The sequence below is a fragment of the Bubalus bubalis genome, chromosome 20, assembly GCF_019923935.1.
Source record: "Bubalus bubalis isolate 160015118507 breed Murrah chromosome 20, NDDB_SH_1, whole genome shotgun sequence".
NCBI classification, from domain to species: Eukaryota; Metazoa; Chordata; class Mammalia; order Artiodactyla; family Bovidae; genus Bubalus; species Bubalus bubalis.
In genome coordinates, this window is record NC_059176.1 from 12,825,635 (window position 1) to 12,852,947 (window position 27,313).

At 43.2% G+C, this 27,313-nt stretch overlaps 1 non-coding gene and 1 pseudogene across 1 annotated transcript; one reads left to right on the forward strand and one right to left on the reverse strand.

Annotated features, from left to right (window-relative positions):
• Nucleotides 1-15,027: 15,027 nt before the first annotated feature.
• LOC102415652 lies at nt 15,028-16,408 on the reverse strand (annotated as a pseudogene).
• A 10,559-nt stretch (nt 16,409-26,967) lies between these two features.
• On the forward strand, nt 26,968-27,039 carry TRNAS-GGA. Its single transcript has one exon. It is a non-coding gene; the product is annotated as a tRNA-Ser (tRNA).
• The last annotated feature ends 274 nt before the right edge of the window (nt 27,040-27,313 follow it).

A 27,313-nucleotide genomic window follows, 5' to 3' on the forward strand; every position in this document is an offset into this window, starting at 1 on the left:
GCGACTCAGGCAGCAGCGCCGCCAGCTGCGGGGTCCTCGCGCCTGGCCACGCCCTTTCTCCGCCTGTGGCGAGAAAGGAAAAGGGCAGGGCTTGCGTGCGTGTGACGTTGCTCGCCTCCCTGGGACCACGGCCGGCACGCGGCCTACACAACATTGAAGGCCACGCCCATAAGGGGGCGGTCCCCTCTGCGGGCCTCTTTGATGGCAGGGGCGGTCCTCCGCCTTGAAGGAGAAAATAGGACTGAGACGCTGATATCCCGGCTGCCGTTTACTTTTACCGGTTCTTCCTCCGCCTGCTTAGATTTACGAAAGACAGTGTTGAGCAGGAGGTGGGAGTAAAGAAAATAAGTTTCAGAGCTTTACCAGAGCTGTAAAGACAAGATGATGAGAAGTGACTGGAGGTGGGAGAAGCACTTTAAAGGATGTGGTCAGGGACGGTCTTACTTTGAGGAGGAAATATTTGAGCTGAGACCCAAAAGATAGAAATGGCCAGTAAAGGACTTTTCATACAGGTGTATTGTAGGGTATGCAAGCTGTTCACTGAATATTTGAATTAAGTCTACAATTTTAGTAATTGAACAAATACTCAGCACTTACTTTGTTCATAAAGAAACTGAAAGTAAAATCTCTCAGTCGTACCCGACTCTGCCACCCCGTGGACTGTAGCCCGTCGGGTTCCTCCGTCCATGGGATTTTCCAGGCAAGAATACTGGAGTGGGTTGCCATTTCCTTCTCTAAGGGATCTTCCCGACCCAGGGATCGAGCCTTGGTCTCCCTCATTGTTGGCAGACGCTTTACCGTCTGAATCACTAGGGAAGTCATGTTGTACATGCTATTCTATGCTAAGTCACTTCAGTCGTGTCCGACTCTGTGCGACCCCATAGACGGCAGCCCACTAGGCTCCGCCGTCCCTGGGATTCTCCAGGCAAGAACACTGGAGTGGGTTGCCATTTCCTTCTCCAATGCATGAAAGTGAAAAGTGAAAGTGAAGTCGCTCAGTCGTGTCTGACTCTTAGCGACCCCATGGACTGCAGCCTACCAGGCTCCTCCGTCCATAGGAGTTTCCAGGCAAGAGTACTGGAGTGGGGTGCCAGGGCCTTCTCCGTACATAGGATTTGGCTAATTTGGCCCTAATTACAAGTCTATAACATAGTCCAAAGGACCCTAGAGGTTAAATAACTTGTCTAAGATCATGTGCCCCATATTAAGGAGCCCACATTACTACAAAGCCTGTGCCCTTAGACTCAATGTTTTATTGTCTCTGAATTAAATATTGGGAGTAATTATAGCTCCTTCTTTTCTTCTTGTCAGGATTAGTCCAGTCCAGTAAACAGAAAATTTTCAGCATCAGGAAATAATAATAATAGCCTGTAATAGTAATTGTGCTCTTATTAAGCTTGTTGTTCATTGGTAAGTTGTGTCTGACTCTTTGCAACCTGATGGACTGCAGCATCCCTGGCTCCTCTGTCCCTCTCTGTCTCCTGGAGTTTGCTGAAATTCATATCTATTGAGTTGGTGATGCTGTCTATCCATTTCATCCTCTGCCGCTGCCTTCTCCATTTGTCTTCAGTCTTTCCAGCATCAGGGTCTTTTCCAGTGAGTTTACACTTTGCATCAAGTGGCCAAAGTAGTGGAGCTTCAGCATCAGTCTTTCCAATGAATATTCAGGGTTTATTTCCTTTAGGGCTGACTGGTTTGATTTCCTTGCAGTCCGAGGGACTCTTAAGAGTCTTCTCCAGCACCACAATTTGAAAGCATCAGTTTTCAGTGCTCAGTCTTCTTTATGGTCCAACTCTTACATCTGTACATGAAGACTGACAAAACCATAGTTTGACTATGGTTGTCAGCAAAGTACTTGGGTTCAATCTCTGGGTTGTCAAGATCCCCTGGAGAAGGAAATGGCAACCCACTCCAGTATACTTACCTGGGAAATCCCATGGAAAGAGGAGCCTGGCAGGCTACAGTTCATGGGATCTCAAAGAGTTGGACACATCTTAGCAACTAAACAAAAACGTATTTTTACCTACTCCAGTATTCTTGCTGGGAAAGCCCCATGGACACAGTAACCTAACAGGCTACATACAGTCCATAGGGTTGCAAAGAGTTGGACGTGACTGAGTGACTGAGCATGCCCTTGTTAAGTTATTGTGCCCTTATAACACAGTATAAGGGCACAATTAAGCATTGGACATGCTTCACCTCATTTAATTTTCACAACTGCCATAAGAAAGGAATTGTTATTATTCTGTGGTAGGCGACTTCAGCCATGAAATGGAGCTTGCTCCTTGGGAATAAAGCTATGACAAACTTAGACAGCATATTAAAAAGCAAAGACATTACTGACAAAGGTCCATCTAGTCAAAGCTACCTGATGCAAAGAGCCGGCTCATTGAAGAAGACCCTGATGCTGGAAAGATGGAAGGAATGAAAAGAAGGGGATGACAGAGGATCAGATGGTTAAATGGCATCACCGACTCGATGGACATGAGTTTGAGCAAGCTCCAGGAGTTGGTGATGGACAGGGAAATCTGGAGTGCTGCAGTCCATGGGGTTGCAAAGAGTCAAACACGACTGAGTGACTGAACTGAACTCAGGTGGCATTGTTGTTCCCAGCTTTTAAGTGAGTGTTAAGGATATAAAATGGAGAAGGCAATGACACCCCACTCCAGTACTCTTGCCTGGAAAATCCCATGGATGGAGGAGCCTGTTAGGCTGCAGTCCGTGGGGCCGCTAGAGTCGGACACGACTGAGCGACTTCACTTTCACTTTTCACTTTCATGCATTGGAGAAGGAAATGGCAACCCACTCCAGTGTTCTTGCCTGGAGAATCCCAGGGACGGGGGAGCCTGGTGGGCTACTGTCTGTGGGGTCGCACAGAGTCGGACACGACTGAAGCGACTTAGCAGCAGCAAGGATGTAAAAAATTAAGAGAAACAGAAACCTGAATTAAATAGAGTTGGGAGACCAGAGGGGGAGCTCTCCCAACCCATGACCTAGCACAGCCTAACAACAAATAGAAAGATCCCTTTTCTGTCCTGACAACTCAGCGAATGAAAGGTGTTTGTTTACTATAGCCCTCCAACTTTTCTTTCCTTTTTTATAAAAGTATTCTCCTTCCCTTAGGGACTTGCAAGTGGCTCACCATGGTTGTAGACCCCACATTGTAATTCTCTATGGATCCCAAATAAACCCATCTTTGCTGGAGAAATACCTGGTAGTCTAGTTTCAGGTCAACAAGGATTATACATAATCACCTGTTGCTATGTGGCTGCAATGCATCCTGTAGGAAGAATGTCCTTTCCAGCCTTACGAATGCCAGGCTTGATCATACGACTTGCTTTGGCCAATAAAATGTAACTAGAAGTATCTTTCACCACATCCGAGTAGTTGTGTTAGAAGCCATTATGTATTTCTACTAGCACTTTTGATCTTTTTCTTTTCTCATGGGTATGCCCTGTCCCAGATGGAGCTGCTCCCTCAGCCTGGGTTCTGGAAGGAAAGACATGTGAAGCCCAATGAGTGGCATGAGCAAAAAAAGAAAACTTTGCTTTTAAAGATTTGAAACGGTTTCTTACACAGCCTTACCTAATGAAATCTGATGAATATATACCCCATTTAACAGATGGTGACCCTGAGATTCAGAGAGGTTTAGTAATTTTCCTGAAGTCACGCAGGGAGTTGGTAGTACATCTGGGATTCAAACCTGTATCAGTGTGACTCCAGAAACAATATTGTTAATCATTGAAGGGATAAGGATGATTCAAATGAAATTCAAGTTAGATCACCTATATGAAAAAATTGGCAGTGGGCAGGCTACCCCACTGTTTAAAGAATTCCCACCCATACTTCCTAAGAGTCAGCATATACAGACCTACCACCCAGAAGTCACTGGGACTGGGCTACGTTAGCTAGAGAAACAGCACACCCAACAGAAAGAGGTTACAACTTTGCCTTGTACAAGACACGTGCAAAAAAACACTAACCACAGAAGAAAAGACTGCAATTTGGACTTTGTTAAAATTAATAATTTCTTTCCATCAAAAAAAAAGCAAAAGCAACAACAACAAAAACCAAGAAAACATTAAGAGAATAAAAGGCAAGTCAAAGATTGGTAGAACATGTTTACAATACATATATCTGACCAAGGATTTGTATTCAGAGTATATAAAGCTCTCTGAGAAATCAATAAGAAAGACCAATCAACCCAACCAAAATGGACCAATATCTTAAATAAGTACTTCACAAGAGAAAATATCCAATTGATCAAAGCACAGGAAAAAGTGGTCGACACTATTTATGAGTCATCAGATCAGATCAGATCAGATCAGTCGCTCAGTCCTGTCCGACTCTTTGCGACCCCATGAATCGCAGCACGCCAGGCCTCCCTGTCCATCACCAACTCCCAGAGTTCACTCAGACTCACGTCCATCGAGTCAGTGATGCCATCCAGCCATCTCATCCTCTGTCGTCCCCTTCTCCTCCTGCCCCCAATCCCTCCCAGCATCAGAGTCTTTTCCAATGAGTCAACTCTTTGCATGAGGTGGCCAAAGTACTGGAGTTTCAGCCTCAACATCAGTCCTTCCAAAGAAATCCCAGGGCTGATCTCCTTCAGAATGGACTGGTTGGATCTCCTTGCAGTCCAAGGGACTCTCAAGAGTCTTCTCCAGCACCACAGTTCAAAAGCATCAATTCTTCGGCACTCAGCCTTCTTCACAGTCCAACTCTCACATCCATACATGACCACAGGAAGAACCATAGCCTTGACTAGATGAACCTTTGTTGGCAAAGTAATGTCTCTGCTTTTGAATATGCTATCTAGGTTGGTCATAACTTTTCTTCCAAGGAGTAAGCATCTTTTAATTTCATGGCTGCAGTCACCATCTTCAGTGATTTTGGAGCCCAGAAAAATAAAGTCTGACACTGTTTCCACTGTTTTCCCATCTATTTCCCATGAAGTGGTGGGACCGGATGCCATGATATTTGTTTTCTGAATGTTGAGCTTTAAGCCAACTTTTTCACTCTCCACTTTCACTTTCATCAAGAGGCTTTTGAGTTCCTCTTCACTTTCTGCCATAAGGGTGGTGTCATCTGCATATCTGAGGTTATTGATATTTCTCCAGGCAATCTTGATTCCAGTTTGTGTTTCTTCCAGTCCAGAGTCTCATGATGTCATCAGAGAAATGCAAAATTAAAATCAGAAAGAAATACTGTTTTTTTTTAGCTGAGCACAGACTTTACAGACATATGTTTTAAATAACTAAGTTTCAAACACAGAGGTACATAAAAAAATAGCTGATAAACTTTTCTTATATTTTTTCACCAAAATGGAATCCTCATAATCATCAAAAATATCCACCATCTTTCCACTAGATTTAAAAATAATATATTTGACATCAAAATGTTATGAAAGATGTATAATGTCTTAATAACAAAAGGTTTAGCACTATCCCTTTAAAACTCCAAATTCTGTCTGTGTGTTTCAATTTAATCAATAAGGTTTTTGGAGATGTAAATTAAATAAACATTTATTTAATCACTGATTCATTCATGCAGGTGTTTGGTTCCCTAGATTCTTTATATTCCTTTTCCCCTGGATGATAACAGAAGTAAATGATATTAGAGCCATTCAATAAAGAAATACTTTCACACATCCACCATAAGTGCTAAAATGTAAAAAGATGGAAATTGCCAAGTACTGGTGAGTTTATGGAGCTGCTAGAACATTCATGCGTTTTCAACAGAATTCTAAGTAATAGAACCACTTTGGAAAACTTGGACTGTATCCATTGAACCTAAATATAGGCCTTCTCTTTGACCAGGCATAGGGCCACCCTATGAGTCAGCAGTTCCACTCAAGACAAATGGGGGCAAGTTCCATCAAAAGACATGTACAATGAAAAACAAGAAACTATACACACCACAACATGGATGAATCAGACATACTTGAGTTAAATAGTGTTGAGTTAAAGAAGACACAAAAGACCACATACCATATAATTTTATTAATATGAAGGTCAAAACAGGTGAAGTTAATCTATGATTATAGAAGTTATACTAGTAGTTACCTTTGGGGGGCCAGACATTGACTAGGAGGGGTCAAGATGGATGCTTCTAGGATCCTGACAATGTATATTGTATGTAAGAATTTATTAAGCTCTGTACTTAACAACTGTTAACTTTATTGCATGTATGTTATCCCTCAATTAAAACAATTTTAAAAATAGACATACTCTTTGAGAAAGTGATTTCTCAATTTCAACTTTTAGGAAATTATCCTACTTAATAATTTTGCATATGTGTGCATACTCACACATATGCAAAATTATTAACTATAGCATTGCTTATAATAGCCAGTATTGGAAACAAGTTAAATGTACATTGATTTAAAATCTTGGGGGGACTTCCCTGGTGCTCCAGTGGCTAAGAATCTGCACTCCCAATGCAGGGGGCCCAGGTTTGATCTCTGCTCAAGGAATTAGATTCTACATGCTGCAACTAAGATCCTGTGTGCCGCATAAGGCCTGGTGCAGCCAAATTAAAAAAAAAAAATTATTTGAAAAAGAAAAAACTTGGTATATTCATGCACTGGAATACTATGCAGGTGTTTTTTAAAGAATATAAAAACAAAAGTTCTTATGTAAGGATATAGAGTCTATGCCCTGACCAGTAATGCTGAAGAAGCTGAAGTTGAACGGTTCTATGAAGACCTACAAGACCTTCTAGAACTAACACCCCAAAAAAGATGCCCTTTTCATTATACGGGACTGGAATGCAAAAGTAGGAAGTCAAGAAACACCTGGAGTAACAAGCAGATTTGGCCTTGGAGTACAGAATGAAGCAGGGAAAAGGCTAACAGACATTTGCCAAGAGAATGCACTGGTCATAGCAAACACCCTCTTCCAACAACACAAGTGAAGACTCTATGCATGGACATCACCAGATGGTCAATACCAAAATCAGATTGATTATATTCTTTGCAGCCAGAGATGGAGAAGCTCTATACAGTCAGCAAAAACAAGACCGGGAGCTGACTGTGGCTCAGATGATGATGAACTCCTTATTGCCAAATTCAGACTTATATTGAAGAAAGTAGGGAAAACCACTAGACCACTCAGGTATGACCTAAATCAAATCCTTTATGATTATACAGTGGAAGTGACAAATAGATTCAAGGGATCAGATCTGATAGACAGAGTGCCTGAAGAACTATGGACAGAGGTTCATGACATTGTACAGGAGACAGGAATCAAGACCATCCCCAAGAAAAAGAAATTCAAAAGCAAAATGGCTGTCTGAGGAGGCCTTACAAATAGTTATGAAAAGAAGAGAAGCAAAAAACAAAGAAGAAAAGGAAAGATATACCTATTTGAATGCAGAGTTCCAAAGACTAGCAAGGAGAGATAAGAAAGCCTTCCTCAGTGATCAATGCAAAGAAATAGTGGAAAACAATAGAATGGGAAAGACTAGAGATCTCTTCAAGAAAATTAGAGATACCAAGGGAACATTTCATGCAAAGATGGGCTCGATAAAGGACAGAAATGGTATGGACCTAACAGAAGCAGACGATATTAAGAAGAGGTGGCAGGAATACACAGAAGAACTGTACAAAAAAGATCTTCACGACCCAGATAATCATGATGGTGTGATCACTGACCTAGAGCCAGACATCCTGGAATGTGAAGTCAAATGGGCCTTAGGAAGCATCACTACGAACAAAGCTAGTGGAGGTGATGGAATTCCAGTTGAGCTATTTCAAATCCTGAAAGATGATGCTGTGAAAGTGTTGCACTCAATATGCCAGCAAATTTGGAAAACTCAACAGTGGCTACAGGACTGGAAAAGGTCAGTTTTCACTCCAATCCCAAAGAGAGGCAATGCCAAAGAATACTCAAAGAACCACACAATTGTACTCATCTCACATGCTAGTAAAGTAATGCTCAAAATTCTCCAAGCCAGGCTTCAATAATACGTGAACCGTGAACTTCCTGATGTTCAAGCTGGTTTTAGAAAAGGCAGAGGAACCGCAGATCAAATTGCCAACATCCTTTGGATCATCGAAAAAACAAAAGAGTTCCAGAAAAACATCTATTTCTGCTTTATTGACTATGCCAAAGCCTTTGACTGTGTGGATCACAATAAACTGTGGAAAATTCAGAAAGAAATGGGAATACCAGACCACCTGAATTGCCTCTTGAGAAATCTGTATGCAGGTCAGGAAGCAACAGTTAGAACTGGATTTGGAACAACAGACTGGTTCCAAATAGGGAAAACAGTACATCAAAGCTGTATATTGTCACCCTGTTTATTTAACTTATATGAAGAAATATCATGCATGAGAAACACTGGGCTGAACAAAGCACAAGCTGGAATCAAGATTGCCAGGAGAAATATCAATAACCTCAGATACAGAAGACACCACCCTTATGGCAGAAAATGAAGAACTAAACAGCCTCTTAATGAAAGTGAAAGTGGAGAGTGAAAAAAATTGGCTTAAAACTCAACATTCAAAAAACTAAGATCATGGCATCTGGTCCCATCGCTTCACAGCAAATAGATGGGGAAACGGTGGAAACAGTGACAGATTTTATTTATTTGGGCTCCAAAATCACTGCAGATGGTGACTGCAGCCATGAAATTAAAAGACACTTGCTCCTTGGAAGAAAAGTTATGACCAACCTAGACTGCATATTAAAAAGCAGAGACATTACCAACAGAGGTCCATCTAGTCAAAGCTATGGTTTTTCCACTAGTCATGTATGGATGTGAGAGTTGGACTATAAAGAAAGCTGAGCACTGAAGAATTGATGCTTTTGAACTGTGGTGTTGGAGAAAACTTTTTTTATTATTTATTTATTTTGATTGGAGGCTAATTACTTTACAATATTGTATTGGTTTTGCCATAAATCAACATGCATCTGCCACGGGTGTACACGTGTTCCCCATTCTGAATCCCCCTCCCACCTCTCTCCCCATACCATCCCTCTGGGTCATCCCACTGTACCAGCCCTGAGCATCCTGTATCAAGCATCAAACCTGGACTGGCGATTCGTTTCACATATGATATTATACATGTTTCAATGCCATTCTCCCAAATCATCCCAGCCTCTCCATCTCCCATAGAGTCCAAAAGACTGTTCTGTACATCTGTCTCTTTTGCTGTCTTGCATACAGGGTTATCGTTACCATCTTTCTAAATTCCATATATATGCGTTAGTATACTGTATTGGTGTTTATCTTTCTGGCTTACTTCACTCTGTATAATAGGCTCAGTTTCATCCACCTCATTAGAACTGATTCAAATGTATTCTTTTTAATGGCTTAGTAATACTCCATTGTGTAGATGTACCACAGCTTTCTTATCCATTTGTTTGCTGATGGATATCTAGGTTGCTTCCATGTCCTGGCTATTATAAACAGTGCTGCGATGAACATTGGGGTACACGTGTCTTTTTCAATTCTGGTTTCCTCGGTGTGAATGCCCAGCAGTAGGATTGCTGGGTCATATGGCAGTTCTATTTCCAGTTTTTTAAGGAATCTCCACACTGTTCTCCATAGTGGCTGTACTAGTTTGCATTCCCACCAACAGTGTAAGAGAGTTCCCTTTTCTCCACACCCTCTCCAGCATTTATTGCTTGTAGATTTTTGGATAGCAGCCATTCTGACTGGCATGAAATGGTACCTCATTGTGGTTTTGATTTGCATTTCTCCGATAATGAGTGATGTTGAGCATCTCTTCATGTGTTTGTTAGCCATCTGTATGTCTTCTTTGGAGAAATGTCTGTTTAGTTCTTCGGCCCATTTTTTTATTGGGTCGTTTATTTTTCTGGAATTGAGCTGCAGGAGTTGCTTGTATATTTTTGAGATTAATTCTTTGTCAGTTGCTTCATTTGCTATTATTTTCTCCCATTCTGAAGGCTATATTTTCACCTTGCTTAGAGTTTCCTTTGTTGTGCAGAAGCTTTTAATTTTAATTAGGTCCCATTTGTTTATTTTTGCTTTTATTTCCAATATTCTGGGAGGTGGGTCATAGAGGATCCTGCTGCGATTTATGTCAGAGAGTGTTTTGCCTATGTTCTCCTCTAGGAGTTTTATAGTTTCTGGTCTTACATTTAGATCTTTAATCCATTTTGAGTTTATTTTTTGTGTATGGTGTTAGAAAGTGTTCTAGTTTCATTCTTTTATAAGTGGTTGACCAATTTTCCCAGGACCACTTGTTAAAGAGATTGTCTTTTCTCCATTGTATATTCTTGCCTCCTTTGTCAAAGATAAGGTGTCCATAGGTGTATGGATTTATCTCTGGGCTTTCTATTTTGTTCCATTGATCTATATTTCTTCTTTGTGCCAGTACCATACTGTCTTGATGACTGTGGCTTTGTAGTAGAGCCTGAAGTAGGGCAGGTTGATTCCTCCAGTTCCATTCTTCTTTCTCAAGATTGCTTTGGCTATTCAAGTTTTTTTGTATTTCCATACAAATTGTGAAATTATTTGTTCTAGCTCTGTGAAAAATAATGTTGGTAGCTTGATAGGGATTGCATTGAATCTATAGATTGTTTTGGGTAGTATACTCATTTTCACTATATTGATTCTTCCGATCCATGAACACAGTATATTTCTCCATCTATTAGTGTCCTCATGAGCAACGCTGGACTGGAAGAAACACAAGCTGGAATCAAGATTGCCTGGAGAAATATCAATAACCTCAGATATGCAGATGACACCACCCTTATGGCAGAAAGTGAAGAGGAACTCAAAAGCCTCTTGATGAAAGTGAAAGTGGAGAGTGAAAAGGTTGGCTTAAAGCTCAACATTCAGAAAATGAAGATCATGGCATCCGGTCCCATCACTTCATGGGAAATATATGGGGAAACAGTGGAAACAGTGTTAGACTTTATTTTTCTGGGCTCCAAAATCACTGCAGATGGTGACCGCAGCCATGAAATTAAAAGACGCTTACTCCTTGGAAGGAAAGTTATGACCAACCTAGATAGCATATTCAAAAGCAGAGACATTACTTTGCCAACAAAGGTTCGTCTAGTCAAGGCTGTGGTTTTTCCTGTGGTCATGTTTGGATGTGAGAGTTGGACTGTGAAGAAGGCTGAGTGCAGAAGAATTGATGCTTTTGAACTGTGGTGCTGGAGAAGACCCTTGAGAGTCCCTTGGACTGCAAGGAGATCCAACCAGTCCATTCTGAAGGAGATCAGCCCTGGGATTTCTTTGGAAGGACTGATGTTGAGGCTGAAACTCCAGTACTTTGGCCACCTCATGTGAAGAGTTGACTCATTGGAAAGATTCTGATGCTGGGAGGGATTGGGGGCAGGAGGAGAAGGGGACGACAGAGGATGAGATGGCTGGATGGCATCACTGACTTGATGGACGTGAGTCTGAGTGAACTCTGGGAGTTGGTGATGGACAGGGAGGCCTGGCGTGCTGCGATTCATGGGGTCGCAAAGAGTCGGACACGACTGAGCGACTGATCTGATCTGATCTGATTAGTGTCTTCTTTGATTTCTTTCACCAGTGTTTTATAGTTTTCTATATATAGGTCTTTTCTTTCTTTAGGTAGATATATTCCTAAGTATTTTATTCTTTTTGTTGCAATGGTGAATGGAATTGTATCTTTAATTTCTCTATTTTCTCATTATTAGTGTATAGGAATGCAAGGGATTTCTGTGTGTTGATTTTACATCCTGCAACTTTACTATATTCATTGATTAGCTCTAGTAATTTTCTGGTGGAGTCTTTAGGGTTTTCTATGTAGAAGCTGAAACTGAAATTCCAATACTTTGGCCACCTGATGCAAAGAACCAACTCATTTGAAAAGCCCCTGATGCTGGGAAAGATTGAAGGTGGGACGAGAAGGGGTCGACAAAGGATGAGATACTTGGATGGCATCACCGACTCAATGGACATGAGTTCGAGTAAACTCTGGGAGTTGGTGATGGACAGGGATGCCTGGAGTGCTGCAGTCCATGGCGTTGCAAAGGGTCAGACATGACTGAGCAACTGAACTGAACTGAACTGAAGAATATATAAAGAGCTCCAGGATCTTAACAACACACGATGTTTTAAAAAAAACCAGAAGTTAAAAAAAAATGGTGTTTGTATGCTATCATTTGTGTAGAAATATCTTTTATGAGTAAAATCTGTTTCTTTGCCTCCTTGGAAAACTTGGCTGGGCAATACATGCGAGAGGGCGGTTTTTTCTTCAATGAATCCTCTTTGGGATGCACCCTTTGAACACTGTACCATAAGAATGTATTTTTTAAATATTAAAACAATTATTAACTTTGAACATCCTTGGAGGCCTAATGCACTCCCCATGTCTTCATAGCCCTGCCTCTCAGTACCTCCTGACACCCTTCGTTTATGTGTCCTGCCCAGCCCTGCAGGCCTTCTCCAGGGATTTTGTGACCCTTATTAGAAGGTTCCTATATTCCTTCAACTCCAGGTTTTTATGATTCTACTCCTTGTTAAGCAGCTCTGAAGGACGAAATTGTGAACCTCTTTGTGCATTTCTATCTTCCAGCAGCAGGAGGCACTTAATACTTAAAAATATGTACATGCATATCATATTTGGATTAACAGGTAAAATGAGGATTGGTGGACTGTTTTGTTTATAGAGCACAGAATGTAATATTTCCATGAATCTTCCCTAGATGACACCCAGGAATTTCATATTCCTGTACCTGTTTGGGAGTTCCTCCAGCTTGACAGGCCATTTCTGGCGATTTCTGTGTCATCTGGAACGCTAAGATGCTCCTGGAGATGAGTCCCTCTGCCATGGCACTCCTGATGAAACCTCCTAGGCCCTCATTTACCCCACATGCTCAGAGTGTCATGAGCATTTTCTGCTCAGAAGCCTCCCACCCCCATTTGACCCGATGTGGGCAGCAGGGCTGGTTGGAGAAGAGGCTTTGAATTTTCCTGGAAATAACACGTGCCTGAGAGTCAACAAACAGCACGCTGTGCCTTGTTTTGGTGTCATAACAACTCCCTTTCTCTCTCAGGGCCTCAGTTTCCTCATCTGTAAAATGGGTGGTTAGTGGTTTTGAAGGTGTATGTGAGTGATTTTTATACCATGGTGTTCTTTCTTTAAAGGACATCTTATGTCTATGCCTCATACATAAAGTACATCCAAGTGAAGCACTCCTGATTAAAGACTGTAGATGAAGAGGGTGAAGATGGGGAAGAGGATATGCAGATCCCCTTCCAGTGTTTCCCCATGCCCCACCAAGAAGCTCCTGATGTAGCTTCTAGGGAGTTCAAAATGTCTCTGCACCTGTACTGGGTGTTTTTTGTTTTTGTTTTTGTTTTTGTTTTGCCGTGTCGTAAGGCTTGTGGGATCTTAGTTCCCTGACCAGGGATTGACCCTGATCTGTCAGTGAGAGTGTCAAGTCTCAACCACTGGACCACTAAGGGGTTCCCTGGGTGTTCTTTAAGAGCCTCACTTTGAGGTTCTGGGGTTCTGTGGAAGACTAGTCCTGCTTGGGTGCAGGGAAGGGACCTACATCTTATCTTCTTTGTGCCATGAACCCTTTTGCAGAATTGTGTGGCTATCTCTTTTTTTTTTTTAATGATTTTTTCTATTTTAAAATTTTTATTATTTATAATTGAGGGCAGGAGGAGAAGAGGGCAACAGAGGATAAGATGATTGGATAGCCTCACCAACTCAACGGACATGAGTTTGAGGAAACTCCGGGAGATGGTGAAGGACAGGGAAGCCTGGTGTGCTGCAGTCCATGGCGTCGCAGAGTCGTACACGACTTAGCAACTGGGCAGCAGCAATGGCTGTGCTGAGTCTTTGTTGCTGCACAAGAGGGCTTTCTCTAGTGGTGAGTGGGGAATACTCTCTAGTCGCAGTGTGCAGGCTTCTCCTTGCGGTGGCGTCTCTTGTCACGGAGCACAGAATGTGGGGTGTGAGCAATTCACTAGTTGTGGCACACGGATTTAGATGCCCTGCGGCATGTGGAATCTTCCCAGACCAGGGATTGAACCCTTGTCCCCTGCGTTGGCAGGAGGATTTTCAACCACTGGACCACCAGGGAAGTCTTCGTTGTTTTATTTTTAACAAGTTCATCATTTAAGAAGTCTGAATTCATTTTCATCACATGATATTATAGACAGTCATCTGCTGAAACAATTCTTTTTAACAGATCACAGTTTTAAAAAGTCATAGGTATTGTAAGTTCTGTATAAACTAGTGGATAGTAAGTTGATTCCTTCGTTCTGATTTATAAGCCTCAACTTCACTATTGAATAAAGAAAGTAAAGCAAAGAAAGCATAACTGGTCACTTGTTTAGAACAGCATTATTTCTGTAATTTGAAGCTTTCTAAATGGACGGATTCAGACCTGGTGTAACAGGATTACTTAATGAATAGGCTATAGTGAAATTGTACAAAAGGTTATTAACTTTAATCACTAATAGCTTAAGGAGTACTATGTTACTAATTGCTATTCAAATTCAAAAACCTGTTTTTGAAGCCTCAGGAAGTAGCATGTGTACACAATTAAGCCACCTTATACTCAGAGGAGTGTCAATATGTAGACACTCAATGTTCAACAAAAGCTTTGGCTTTAGGGAAGACAGAAACATTTAAAATAATGACTTTAATCATCATTTTAAGTATATGATAGGGCTTCCCTGGTAGCTCAGTGGTAAAGAATCCGCCTGCAGGATTTGCATGCAGGACACGCGGGGGGGTTGATTCCTGGGCTGGGAAGATTCCCTGGAGAAGGAAATGGCAACCCACTTTAGTATTCTTGCCTGGAAAATCCCATGGACAGAGGAACCTGGTGGGCTACAGTTCATGGGGTCGCAAAAGAGCTGGACATGACTTAGCAACTAATCAACAACAACAAGGGAAAGTGTGCTTTAATTAAATACATATCATACCAGTGATGCTGGCAAGGTTGAAAGTTACTCCCAACTTGGACAGCTATAAAAATGTGTGTACATGATAAGACAGTAAGATAAAAAGCAATCCTTTTGAAACAAAGGTTTAAAAATATTTTGTTCACAGCGGTTTGTATCAACAGTATGCATTTGATGATGATAACTTGTACAGATTGAGCACCCTAGGGCTCTCTTTATATCCTAAAGAAAATGAACATTCACATTATTCATGGGTTGTAGTGAATTTAAAACAGATCAGTTGTACACTTAGCTCCTAGACAGGATAAACTGTCCTGAGACTTTCAGCTTTAATACCATCATTAAAGTTGTTTGCAAAAGGAACAGAGAATTAAAAAACAAAACAAAACTGTAAAAAAAGAACACATTTTTTTCCTGGGTGTGGAGAGTTTCCTATTTGCTGTTATAACAAGCAAATATCATTCATTAAGTCAAAAATGGAAGGAGCAGGCTCACCAACACTATTTGAGCAAGCTGAACAATCCACATAATTTAAAAAATGAAGGTCGTACACTCTGTATCACAAGTCCCAGTTAAGCAGTGTCAAAATGACACCCATTTCTTTGCTTGCTTTGTGGTCACACCCCTTGGAGATGTTAATGGATCTCCTGGCATTCGGCTTCTTTTTCTCTGCAAGTTTTGAAATCTGAAAAAGACTTTGTCCACACTTAGCGTGGTATCTCCATTGTCAAACTCTCCACAATAACTGGGTGCAGACAACAGAGTGATCAAATGCTTCTTGGCAAAAAATTCATACCCATCTTCTACCACTTTATAGGCTTTACATATAAGACCCAAATCATACTTATGGAGAAATTTGCCAACCACTTCTGCACCAAGTGTGAAGGACACTCCTCTGTTATTTTTATCCTAAGACAACTTTACCCAGGTCACACCGCAAAAGGTCACAAAGAAGACCTTGATCCAGTACATCAGAGGGTCACATCGTTTTCCAAATCTGCTCCATAGATTGAGGATCTGGTGACACACCTCCAGGACAGCAGAGTATTTTCTTGACCAGGAAGGCTGCAACTGGTAAACAGATAAAGCAGTCTGTGAACCATGTTTTCCATGGTGTAACTTTATATCTTTTACATTCATCCCCAAATCCATACATTCTATTGATACTGGCACATTTGTGGTTTCTTCTGAGAAGAAAAAAAGTCTCTGGATAATCAATTTTTTTCTTTAGCCAATAAAAGGCAGATAGTCTCCAAAGTCTGTGTCCGCCACTATAGTCTGCTTTCTAATGGGAAACCACCATACTCCAAAAGTTGAGACAAATCCAATATTGCCTGTGGGTATCATCACTATTTTGAGCAACGCTTCAAGTTCTAGTAGGATGGGCTGACTGAGAAAGATTTGGCAGAACTTTAAGCATAGTTCTCTTTTTTCGTTCTCCTTGTAGCCAGACATCCTTGTGTGGCTTAGACCCTCTCATTTGCAGCAGTCATTGGTTGAGGCTGTTGATGTGGAGTTTATCTGTATCTGCCATCACCTACTCACAGTTGAGCCTCCTGCATGCGTGGGCTCACACCTGGGGATTTATATCTCCTTTCCCAAGAACAGGAGCACAGAGGTGGCCGTGGTGGTGGTGGAGGCGATGACAGAAGCCACAGTGGGTCCCCTCCTGTGGCCTCATTCCCTGCATCCTCTTTCTCCCCATTGGAATCCTGAGGCAGAATTGTGTTTTTTGATGCATAAAATAATATGCACAGAATGATAAAAGAAACTAGATTGGAAATAATTGAAATACAGTTATCAAAATATTTTTAGATTATGTGATTCAATAATCTATGTACTTTTAAAATAAACACATCAAATAACAGTGTGTAAAATGAAACCCAGCCTCCCTACTCTGGCCCACAACGTGTCGCTGAAAATCTCGGCTCTCTATGCACCCATGCCAAATAGAAATATGGAGACAGAGGTCTGGAGGAAAGAGAAGGCGTAGCTTTATTTCTTTGCCAGGCAAAGAGGCGATATAGTAGGCTAGTGGCTCCAGAACTGTGCCTGCCCTGGAAGAGTTAGCGAGAAATTTTATAGTCAGGGCTGGCAGTCTGAAGAAGGAAATAAGGCTCAAAGCAGTGACAGGCTTGCATTCTTCTTTCTTTTGCAAAATTTCAAAACAGCCACAGCTGGCATCAGGCATAACTGGGGTTGGTCCTCTCTGCAGTGATCTGTTCGTGACGTTCCTTCTGAAATGAATGTTTCAAGGTAGTGTTACAAAGGAGAGTGTGGGGGAAAAGAATGCCAAGTGCAGGGTAGAATTCACATAGACTCAGAGAGTGATTAGCTTGGTGAAGGACCAGAAAGCTACGTGCGTTTGTTAGTAGTAACAGCTAAAGACTAACCAAGGTTGCTTAACTCTTTCGGTCCAGTTTAAGCTGTTTCTCCAGCCTGTTCATTGTTCTCTTATTTCCCTTATTTATGAGAAAAGTCTCATTTCTATTTCTGCTGCAGCAAAGGCCTTTCAGGATCTGGCCCAAGCTGCCCTCGCCAGCTCCATCTGGAAATGCTCTTCCTTAGACTCACAGCGTCCGGCCATCCTACCCTCAAGAACACTGGCCTTGATGTTCCCACTGCCTGGAAATTTCCTCTCCACATGTCCCCTGTTCTCCCACTACCCACAGTTACCACTTCATATTGCCGGTTCCCTCCCATCCTTCAGGTCTTGGTATAAAATTCTCCCCTTCTGGAGGCTTCCCTGGCCACTCGGGGTCAGCTAGCTGCTGTTCTCCACATGGTACCTCATTCTTTCCCTTTATAATATTTATGCTAATTTCATTGTGTATAATTTGTACAATTATAATTATGCAAATTTATAATAATTTGTATAGTGTGTATATATGTCCAGTTGTTTATTTACTTAGTGTTCATCTCCCCTCCATGAAGGCATAGACCACATCTGTCTTTCTCTGTGTACCTAATATCTGGGACAGGGCTTTCTACTTGGTAGACGCTTCTCTCTCTGCTCTGCGTGTGCATGCTCAGTTGTGGCTGACTCTTTGCGACCCCATGGACTGTAGCCCACCAGGCTCCTCTGTCCATGGGATTTCCTAGGCAAGAATACCGGAGTGGGCTGCCATTTCCTTCTCCAGGGAATCCCCCTGACCCATGGATCGAACCTGTGTCTCTTGCGTCTCAAGCAGGAAGAGCATTGGCAGGTGGATTCTCTACCACTGTGCCACCCAGGAAGTCCTTGGTAGGTGCTTACATACTTGTTAAATGAATGAATGCAGTGGTCCCACCCTGTGGATTAGAGGAGCTGGTTCCATGAGATAGGCAGGTATCTCAGACAGAATCTATTGCATATGTAAGCATCCAGTATAATGCCTGGCACACAACAAGGACTTAATAAATGGTAAGCATGATTTTTATGTCCTTCTGAGTTTTCCCCTGCATGACCTTCTACTTAATCTTCTCCATCCACAGTCCACATCTAAAGTCCTAGTTCCATCCAGAATTAAGATGTGGGCCTTGCCATGGTCTCCCTGTACCCCTCCATGCCAGCCTGCCTAAACCACAAGGCCTATCTACCTCCTTCCTCCCCACACTCATCTCAAGTAGCTGCCCTACTTGGTTTTCCAGGACCCCAGGGACACGGAGGTGGTAGCTTCTGCTGCAATGCTGGAGGCATTCCTGACATGCAAGCATAGAAAAGGCTGGTGGAGTTCCCCAGGTCTGAGAGGAGGGGTCTTCACCACTCCGGGGGGGAGACATCACCTTTGCAATTGAGTGTGAACTTGGTGGAGTGACCAAGGGGCAGGACCAGTGCAGCCCCCTTGCTTCAGGAGCCAGGAGGCTGAGACGGAGGTGACGGTCTCAGGATGGAGGGATAGTGAGTGGGGGTCCCTGGTGACAGAGGGCAGAGGAAGAGAGAAGGATGCCCGAGCCTTGTGACGGTGCCCAGGAAGGGGGCACGGCTGGTCCTTGATATCATTTCCTTGTAAACTGACTGTTAATCACGATTTGGGGATTTGCCATCTGAACACAAGTGGGGTAGCCAAATAAATGTGTGCTTGTTTCAACTCATGTCCCTCTCAACTGGCTTATTCTCCCATAATTAGGGAACGCAGCAGCCTAGCAGGGACTCAGTGCCCAGCTTCACTCACCCAATGTTATTTCCCCAGTAGATACCCTCTGCTCTATCCAGACAGGTGTCCCCACCATTCTGAAGACAAGCCTTGTGAACACCCCAGCTTCTGGCCTTCTTTCACTCTGCCCACTGTCTTTCATTCACCCACCCATTCCATCTTTGTTGAGTTGTCTAGTCTACGCCAGGCACAGCGAGGCATTAAGGAGACATGACATCTGCTCTCAAGGAGCTCAAAGTCTGTGTGGATAGATAAGGTAACTGACAGTTATAAACAGGGAGACCTGAGGAATGACTAAATTGGCGAGTTAATGAGTAAGTCTGGGTGTGTGAACACACCTCAATCTACTCAGTCCTATGGCCCCCACTGCCTCAAACCACCCGCCCTGGCCAGGCATGATAGTAACCACTGGCATGACTTATCTTACAACAGGAGGTCCTGGGTAAGGAATGCGGATCTAACAACCAGAAGAATTTGGGAAGTGTCCTAAGGAGAAAAGAGACACAGACACCAATTGATATGTCCTACCAACCTCCCAGAATCCTCCTTGCTGGAATCCATCTTGGCTGAGAGATGCTCGCACCACCAGGAAGGACCCTGAGTCAGAATGATTGGCCAGAGACAACCCAGAAATGAATCCCATCACCATGAAACCCAAGACTGCAAGCCACATGGCAGAGCAGTTCTCCTGGCTTCCCTTACCCTGCTGTTTTCCACCCCAGGCACCGCTTCCCTGTAAAGTCTCTCATCAGCACATGTGTCTCCATGGACAATTCATTCCTGAGTGTTAGACTAGAGTCCACTCTTGGGCCCTAGGAAAGGTCTCCCTTCCTGCAACAGTGTGACCATCCATGGACAATTCATTCCTGAGTGTTAGACAAGAGTCCACTCTTGGGCCCTAGGAAAGGTCTCCCTTCCTGCAACAGTGTGACCATCCATGGACAATTCATTCCTGAGTGTTAGACAAGAGTCCACTCTTGGGCCCTAGGAAAGGTCTCCCTTCCTGCAACAGTGTGACCATCCATGGACAATTCATTCCTGAGTGTTAGACAAGAGTCCACTCTTGGGCCCTAGGAAAGGTCTCCCTTCCTGCAACAGTGTGACCATCCATGGACAATTCATTCCTGAGTGTTAGACAAGAGTCCACTCTTGGGCCCTAGGAAAGGTCTCCCTTCCTGCAACAGTGTGACCAGTCTTATGTCCATCTTATCAGTGGGTAGGAACACACACAGGTCTGGGACTGAATTCACAAGATTGTGCCACTCTCTTACAAGAATACATGTGGGATTTCTAAGGCAGAGACTTAGAAGTGGAATTCTTGAAAATTTCTCCTTTCTATGAACAATAAGAAATTTTTCTCTTGGTCAGTACAAACTCCTTTTCTTTCTTGAAACTAGCTTTTGGAAAATTCATTCACTGACTGATTCAACAAATATTTATTGAGCATTAAGGGAGACCAATCCTGAATTTCACTGGAAGGTCTGATGCTAAAGCTGAAGCTCCAGTATTTTGGTCATCTGATACACACAGATGACTCATTGGAAAAGTCTCTGATGCTGGGAAAGATCGAGGGCAGAAGGAGAAGAGGGCATCAGAGGATGAGATGGCTGGATGGCATCACCGATGCAACGAACATGAACTTGGGCAAACTCCGGGAGATGGTGAGGGACAGGGAGGCCTAGCATGCTGCAGTCCATAGGGTCGCAAAGAGTCAGACACGACTGAAGCGACTAACATTCTCACATGCGCTTAGTACAAATCTAGTTGCTGGGGATAGGAACCAAAGAGACCAAGGTTATATTCTAATGAGAGAAGACAGAAAAGTCAAATTCTGGCATCTGAGACAGTGGTAAGTTCTATGGAGGAATACAGAGCATGGAAGGAGGGGGTGGTGTTTGGAACAGAAGTTGCAATTTTGAATAGGATGGTCAGGGAAGGCTGAATGAGGTGACGGCTCTGTAAAGACCTGAAGGAGATAAAGAAGTGAGCCCAGAGGACTTAGAGTGGGAAAAAGAAGAGTGTTGCAGCCAGAAGGGAGAGTGAGTGTCGAGACATAGGTCAGGGGCAAAGGGAGCCAGGACTGCAGGGGCATAAGGGGCAGAGATGCTGGAGGTGAGGGTGGAGAGGCAGGCAGGGCTCAGATAATACAGGTCCTTCTAGACCATGTGAGAATTCTGCATTTTATCTTAAAAGCATTAGGAAGCCCTTAGAGAATCTTGAGCAGAGAAATGGTTTAACTTGTTTAGCAATTCAGTGTGCATTTTATGTGTTCACATGACTGGGTCAGGGCATGCCCAGATACCTGGCTCAACATTACGTCTGAGTGTGTCTGGGAGGGTGTTTCCAGATGCAATTAGCATTTGCAAAGCTAACTAACTTTCCTGGGTCTCAACTTGAAGACAACCGATCACGGCACTTCAAGCCTTCATAACTGCATGAATTAATTCCATATCTTTATCATACATACATACATACTGTTTCTCTGGAGAACCCTGACCAATACAACCAGGATCCCTCTGGATGATGTGTTGAGAATGGATTGACATGGACCAAGGACAGGAGCAGAACAACAGTTTCTGGGTAACCGTAACAACCCTGGTGAGAAAGGAGAGCGCCCACCCCAGAATGATAGCTGTGGGGGTGACAAGAAGTGGTCAGATTCTAGAGCTGTTCTGAAGAGAATCAGTAGGGAATAAAAGAGAAGGGACTTCTCTTTCTGGGGGTCCAGTGGTTAACAATCCACATGCTAATGCAGGGGACACAGGTTCGATCCCTGGTCTGGGAAGATCCCACATGCCACAGAGCAACTAAGCCCATGTGCCTAGAGCCAGTGGTCAGCAACAAGAGAAGCCACTGCAGTGAGAAGCCATGCACCAAACGAAGAGTAGCCCCTGCTCGCTGCAACTAGAGAAAGCCCATGCCCAGCATCAAAGACCCAGCACAGCCTAAATAAATAAATAATATACATTTTTTAAGGAAAGAAAGAGAAGTGTCAAGGATGAAGGCTGTAAGGTTTTCTGCTGGAGGACTTCGAAGGAGGACTTGACATGAATCAGGAAGAGCAGGCTTGGTGGGGAAGGTCAGGGGCTCAGTCTTGATCCGGACAAGTGTGACAGGCCAAGTGGAGAGGTGTCAAGCAGACAATAGGATGTGTGAGTCTGGAGTTCTGCGGAGAGTCCTGGCTGGGGAGACATGGATGGAACTTAAAACCATGATGAGTCAGTCAGGGACTAAGTAGGGACAGAGACAAGGAGAGGTATAGGACCGGGCCCTGGACCTCCAATGTTCAGAGATCAGGGTAAGGAAAACCAGGAAGCATGGGGATCCTAGAAGCCTCATGAAGAAAATGTTTAAAGGAAGAGGAAGTGATCGGCTGCATCAAATTGTGGGGAAAGGGCATGATGGCATATATACAAAATACACAGAGCAAGTAAATAAAGACAAAGAGCAGATGGGTGGGGAGTGGGGAGTGAGCATTGATTTGGGAAGAGGGTTTTCTTTTGGGGTGGTGAAAATGTCTTGAAACTCCACAGAGATGTGCTTGCACAACATTGTGTGTATTAAATGCCATGAATTTTACTTTAAAATTATTAGTTTTATGTTACATGAATTTCACATCAAAAAAATTTCTGTGAGCAATCAAGCATGATAAGCATGATAAGATAAGCAATCAAGCATCATAGATCTTGAAAATGACTAATAGATTTAGAAGTCTGGAGGTCTCTGGTGAGCTGGACAGAAGTTGTTTTAGGCAGGGGGGTGGCATAGAGCAAAAATTTTAAGGAAGCCCCATGAGGGCTGCCACGGGCTGCAGTTCTCCCAGGATCTTTTTACCTCTCTGCCCAGAGCATGTTTTCTTTCTGTCAGTTTTAGTCATTAACCTCAAGGCTCATTCGCCTCTGGAATCTGGTTTTGACCTTGCCATCAGCAGATTTCTTACACTTTTTAAAATGTTTTAAAACTCCTTTTTGTATTTAAAATGATGATTTTGTCCAACCTCACAAATTTTGTCAATTTGGCGGGTGTCTAATGGTGCCTCCCTGTGGTTTTTATTATGTGAACATGTATTGTGTGCATACATCTTGATATTGTCAATTACAAGTTGGCACTTGCCGTGGACACTCGCTGCCTACTTGTAAGGATTAAATCATGTGCTGCTGCAGCTGCTGACTTTTAACACCCCCTGAAAGGAGTTCAGGCCAGAAATGAGGCACTCTGCGCTCAGGGAGAAAAACTGAAGACAGATCTTCAGATAGATATTTTCAGAGGATGATTTTATGAGTCCAATTCTTGTATCTCCTCATATCTAGAAAAACGCTGAAATCCTTCATGTTGATGTCCACTCCTTGTGACTAGCAGGAACTTGCACAAGAAGGCCCTGTGGGAACTTCCTAGATATAAAAGCCCTTCTGTATCCCCTCTTTCTTTTTTGTATAAAAAGGGTGTGGTCTTCTAGGCCTTTCTTGTGTTCCAAAGAGCAGACTTAAGCAGTTACTAATTAGGGAAGTGAAGGGATGCAGAAACAAAGGGAAAACAATCAAGAAACAATAGTTCAGCAATAACAATGAGACAGTGTTAGTTCCTCCTCAAGGGATACATATATAAAGCAATCTGACACATATCTTTGAGCTGTTCTGCAGAAATGAAGAGCCCACCCCACCACACCCACACCCCCTCTTCCCCTGTTCAACATACTGATGGTTACCACATGCTGACCATAGCATGTTGACCCCAGACTGGTTTGAACCAGGAGGTGGATGATTAGGATTCTTGCAACACCACCCTCACCACCACCAATCAGAAAAACATCATACACCCTGCAGCCCTCATGCCAAAAGTTGCCTTTAAAACCCCTTCCCTGGAAGCCACGGAGGAGTTTGAGTCTTTCGAGCATGACCGTGGCCCTGGGCCCTGCAATAAATGCTGACTTTGCTTCACCATAACCTGGTGTCAGTCAGTACATCGGCCATGCTGCATAGTGGGCGAGCAGATGCAAGTTAGGTTTGGTAATACCGTACGCAGTTCTCCATCTGGCTTTTCCCGAGTTGCACCCTTTCACAATAAACTAGTGATCTAATAAGTAACATGTCTCTCTGTGGGCCATTCTGTAAGGGGAAACACTGACTGAAGTTGCCCACCCTGGCCAGGCACCATAGTAACCGTCTGCATGAATTATTTTGCGACAGGATGTCCTGGGAAGGAACACAGAATCAACAAGCCACCACCAACCAGAACTTGGGAAAGGTCAAAAGAAGACACAAGGCTTCCCTGGTGGCTCAGGTGGTAGAGTCTGCCCACAGTGCGGGAGACCCGACCCAGGTTTCATCTCTGGGTCTGGAAGATCACCTGGAGAAGGAAAGAGCAACCCACTCTAGTACTCTTGCCTGGAAAATCCCATGGATGGAGGAGCCTGGCAGGCTACAGTCCATGGGGTCTCAAAGAGTCAGACAGGACTGAGCGAATTTACTTTCACTTTCTTTCTTTCAAAATAAGACACCAGTCCATATGTCCTACCAACATCCCAGAATTCTTCTTGCTAGAATCCATCTTGGCTGAGCAATGCGTACTCAACCAGGAAGGACCCTGAGTCAGAGTGATTGGCCAGAGACAACACAGAAAATAATCCCATCACCATAAAACCCCAGACTGTGAGCCATATGGCAGAGCAGTTCTCCTGGGTTCCCTTACCCTGCTGCTCTCCGCCCAGGCACCCCTTCCCAATAAAGTCTCTTCGTCAGCATGTGTGTCTCCTCGAACAATTCATTTCTCAGTGTTAGACAAGAACCCCTGGAAGGGGTTCCCCTTTCTGCTACAATTCTAGCAAATTTATCAAGGAGTGCATTTTGAAAACCTCTGATTTGTTGTCAGTTTCCTAAGAAGTCCACTTAACAACCTGGACTTGCAACTAGCATCTGAAATCCACGAAAGGGTGTTGGAAGCTCCAGTCTTTAGCTGGTTGGTCAGAAGAAGCTAAGACAGATAAGAACTTGGACTTGTGACTGGTCTCTGAAGTTGGGGGCTGAGGTGGGTGAAGGGCAGTCTTGTAGGACTAAAGTCTTGACCTGTGGAGTCTAATGCTGTCTTCAGGTAGACAGTGCCAGAATTGAGTTGAATTCCAGGACACCCAGTGAGTGTCTGAGAACTGTCTGTTACACGAGGAACACCCGCTCCCATGTTGGTGTAGAAAAAGGAACAGACTGTCACCCATCCTCCAGTTATACAAAGAGTTAATTCACAGCCCACTGCATGCGCTCACTGACTGTGCACCCTGAGGGGAATCAGAATGGAAAAGCAGGTGAGGCATCCAAGGCTTTGGATAAACAGGATGAGGTTCCAGATAGTTAAGAACAGGCCCCTGTGTAGTCAAGACACATAGCTCAGGAAAAACTTCAGTGACCACAGATTCTTGCATCTTCTCATACATAGAAAAGCACTAAAATCATTAACTTGAGATTCCTGTTCTTTTGTGATGAGCAGTAATCCTTCACCAAGATGTTTGCTTGACTTCATGTTTTTCCTAGACAAAAACAATTCATATATATACTGGCCCCTACCTTTGCAGAGCAAATCCTCAGAGATATCAAGAGGGTGTTTCTCAGGCTACCATCCTCAGTGAAACCCTGAATAAAACCCAGCTCACAACTCTTAGGTTGTGTGTGTGTGTGTGCGCACGTGTTTTCCATAGGCACTGGAAATTGGGTCTCAGAACACCAAAGAAAGGTCTATCCCCTGTTACCTACAAATTGGCACTGGCCATCTACCCTTACAAGGATTAAAATTATGAGCCTCTGCACCTGCTGACTTTCAGGACCTCGCGAAATGAGTTCAGGTTAGAGAGCAAAAATGAGGTACTCTGTCTTATAGAAAAAACTAGCAGAACAGGTCTTCAGATAGATATTTTCAGATATTTCAATTTTATTAATTAATATGAGCCAAGTTTTCTCAAAATTGTCTCAAATATGGGGCAATTTTATTAATATGAGCCTGATTCTTGTACCTCCTCATATCTAGAAAAGCACTGAAATCCTTCATGGTGATGTCTGCTCCTTGTGACTAGCAGTAACCTTCTGCAAAAAATATGTGCTTGATTGCATATACTTCCCCTTCACCCAAATCACATGCATACTGACCTTCCCCTGTTTCTCTTTGGAGAAGTTTCTCAGAGCTATCTGAAATGCTGTCTCACAGGCTATAGTCATCATTTTGCCCCAAATAAAACTTAATTCATAACTTGCACACTGTGCTTTTTTTTTTTTAGTTGGCACCCTTAATTTTGCATTGCTAGACCACTCAAAATTCTCCAAGCCAGGCTTCAGCAATAGGTGAACCGTGAACTTCCTGATGTTCAAGCTGGTTTTAGAAAAGGCAGAGGAACCAGAGATCAAATGGCCAACATCTGCTGGATCATGGAAAAAGCAAGAGAGTTCCAGAAAAACATCTATTTCTGCTTTATTGACTATGCCAAAGCCTTTGACTGTGTGGATCACAATAAACTGTGGAAAATTCTGAAAGAGATGGGAATACCAGACCACCTGATCTGCCTCTTGAGAAATTTGTATGCAGGTCAGGAAGCAACACTCAGAACTGAACATGGAACAACAGACTAGTTCCAAATAGGAAAAGGAATACGTCAAGGCTGTATATTGTCACCCTGCTTATTTAACTTATATGCAGAGTACATCATGAGAAATGCTGGGCTGGAAGAAGCTGGAATCAAGATTGCCGGGAGAAATATCAATAACCTCAGATATGCAGATGACACCACCTTAATGTCAGAAAGTGAAGAGGAACTAAAAAGCCTCTTGATGAAATTGAAAGAGGAGAGTGAAAAAGTTGGCTTAAAGCTCAACATTCAGAAAACGAAGATCATGGCATCTGGTCCCATCACTTCATGGGAAATAGATGGGGAAACAGTGGAAACAGTGTCAGATTTTATTTGGGGGGGCTCCAAAAGGCTTCCCTGGTGGCTCAGAGGTTAAAGCATCTGCCTGGAATGCAGGAGACCCAGGTTCGATCCCTGGGTTGGGAAGATCCCCTGGAGAAGGCAATGGCACCCCACTCCAGTACTCTTGCCTGGAGAATCCCATGGAGGGAGGAGTCTGGTAGGCTACAGTCCATGGGGTCACAAAGAGTTGGACATGACTGAGAGACTTCACTTCACTTAAAATCACTGCAGATGGTGTTTGCAGCCAATAAATTAAAAGATGCTTACTCCTTGGAAGGAAAGTTATGACCAACCTAGATAGCATATTCAAAAGCAGAGACATTACTTTGCCAACAAAGGTCCGTCTAGTCAAGGCTAT